Genomic DNA, 3,029 nt, shown 5'->3' with positions numbered 1-3,029 from the left:
GCATAGAAACACTGCAGATTCAGCAACTTCCCAACTAAAAAAATAATCCTCTAGCAGTGTCACAAAATGCCACACCAGCACAGGTAAGGACAGGATGGAAAAGTGTATGGGACCATGTAATATTGTTTGTGCCATTAGTGACTGGAGATAGGTCAGAAAACTTGTTTTATGCTACTCAGGCCATCACCCCACTATGAACAGCACATGCAGCAAAAATTAAGTTTGTGCAGTACTCAAAGGTATAAATAAGTTTCCAGGGTTCCTCACAATTTGCAGTGTCAAGAGATTTAGGTAGGTCAAGGAACACAATGAAAAGATCATGGTTTTGATCTTTTGAATTTGAAAGGCTATAAAAATTGTTTATGCAACCTTTTTCAGTGTTGACTCCATGTCTCTAATTTACTCTTGCTATGCAAATGTGAAATGAGACAAGAGCTAATCTGTTTCAAGATGATTTACATCAAATTATTTCTGATGTATTAACACGGCTGAGAACTTCAGAAGCCATCTTGTATACTGTATCCCAAGCAAGTTTGCAGGTTCTCCGTATCCACTGTGCTCTATGGGAAGTACTTCCATGAGTTTCTGCTGCTGTTCAGATTGTTGGAAGACTAACAAATTGTGAAAACATTTTGTTTTTTCTCACTGGCCTGGATTGCTGTCAGTCTTGTTTGAGATCAGCATAGAGAGATCAGATTTCTTATGAGTCTCTGGTGTTAACAGCAGTCAGTACCTCTCATGACACAATTAAGCCTAATGTCATGGAAACCTCTATATTGTACAATTAATATAGTCAATCACATGCTCCTACAGTGAATGCAACTGCATCCAGATTAATTTATACTTGTTGGACTGTGTGTTGATGCTGAACAGACTGCTCAGTGTGAATATTACCATTTCTATGCTGACCCATTACATTACTCCCTGACATGCTGTTACAACCAATGCTGTCTTTGCAATTACTAAAAACAATCAGTTTATCACTGCATAGGACTGATATGACAACACCCTTGAGGTTTTTCCACCAAAACTGATCAAGTCCACACTCAAAGCTTCCCTGGGGTAGCAGAATACTTTGTCTACTTGTAGAGTGACACCTGCTTTGAGAATGACAGAAGGCTTCTGCCACTCCTGGGAAGCTGCCAGAGCACAAATAGGTGTGACCAAGCTTTCTGCTAGCAGCTGAGGCCCCTTTAATAGCTGCTGTAGTAGAGCTACATGGAGCCATGGGAAGCTCTATAGGTGTGCACGCACTCTAGCAGTTTTCCTGTGATGGTAGCCATGGCTGCAGAACCTCTGTTGACAGAAGGCTTGTAATGTAGACAAGCATGGAGGATTAATAGTGTCTATAAATAAAAGGCAGTTCCAGTCTTTTACAGAATGCAAATACATAAATACTCCTACTGCAATCCCTTTTATTTATACCTAATTTTAAAATGTAGCCATTTTGAAAAGCAAGGTTTTTAATGTTAAAAAAACAAAACAAAAATCAAGTCAGGATTAAGGCAAACTGATTTTTCTCCTATTCAGGTATCCATCTACGATTGATTCCTTCAGACCTTTTCATTACTTAGCTCTTGTTTCCGAGGTTTACTCTACAATTTGAAACTAGTTGACAGAAGCATCATCTGCACCTTATTTCTGTGAGCTTACTACAGTCAACTGCTGCTTTATAATACAAATATCACTACAGACAAACAGTCTGCCCTCACACAACTGTACTCTTCCTTCTAAATTCAGCTTGTTTTTTGCCATGAGACAATACACTTTTCCTGGGGGTCCCAAAAGGTAAAAATTAGTTGGACAGTCATCTCAACATTCTTCCCAAATGGACACATCTAATCCCTCCAAGAATGTAAGCCATCACTTGAAAACAAGTATTTTTACAGCTGTTTGACTCTACTTGAATATTCTAAACTTACTGTGAGCCAAGTGTACTGTTCTTAGAAAAAAAAAGAGAAAGCCTACATCAGCTATTTCATATGGGCATCCCCAAAGTGTTCAGATCTCATCAAGCTCAATGTAAACAAGTATTAAGCGACCACACAGTAACCAGACGAGTCATTGGGCAGTAACATTGCCAAACAGCTTTCAGGTGATGCTGACTGCACAGTAGCTCATTACTATGTACGGCACAGTAGCAACAAGCTACTGCACAGTCAGCCTCTTGTGTAGATGCAGCCAGGTTCCTGCAAACAGTGCCATTGAGGTTTATTACCTGCACCAATATATTTGCAATGTTGCATTGTGTGCATGGTGCTATCACCACGCAAAACTTAATTCCTGGCTTTAGATATTATTTGTGCTGCAGTAGTCAGACAATCTTGTTTGAGCCACACAGCCACTTTTTGTATCGAGGTTAACTCCTTCTGGGTTTGTGTGGTGGTTTGTTTTTTTTTGTCCCCCAAAAAAGTTGCGGCATTAGTTCTTGGGTACATAATATGCACATTTCTAAAGGCATCTTCAGCATTTTCTTAGACAGAAGGCGACTACTTTTTTCTTGAGTATGTCTAACCTAAGCAGCAATGAAAACTAACTTGTGCAGAGTTCCACACTAGTGCAGCTAAATGCATCTAGTACCCAAGCTAGCTTAGGTATTCCCACACTGGTGTTTATCTATACTACAAAATACTGTGCAGTCAAGCAAACAGCAATAGGTACAGCCATGGTTCAACACAGATCATACTAAATTTCACTACTAACTACTCCCACTTGAACTCAAGGTATAAGTCAGTTAACCAGCAGCAGCAGACTATTTTGTAGCAATTCAGTACTACAGGGGGATTGTGACAAATTTAAAACCATTATGAATTACAGAAAGCGTCTTTCCATCAGAAACCTCCAAGACGCTGCCCTGAATGCAAGGTACGTGCCACATTAAGCACAGCAGGGGAAGGTGCCTGCATCAGATGAGTTATTTTTGTTAGTGGTAGAGTAGAGCAACACAGCCATAATGGTCCAGGAATTATGCAAGAGGCATGAATACCATAGGATTTTGATTTTTATTCGGGGGGGGGGGGGGGGGGGGG

This window comes from Gavialis gangeticus, unplaced genomic scaffold (genome assembly GCF_001723915.1).
Source record: "Gavialis gangeticus isolate Ggan-Ray unplaced genomic scaffold, GavGan_comp1, whole genome shotgun sequence".
Taxonomy (NCBI): domain Eukaryota; kingdom Metazoa; phylum Chordata; order Crocodylia; family Gavialidae; genus Gavialis; species Gavialis gangeticus.
This window is presented reverse-complemented; position numbering follows the sequence as displayed.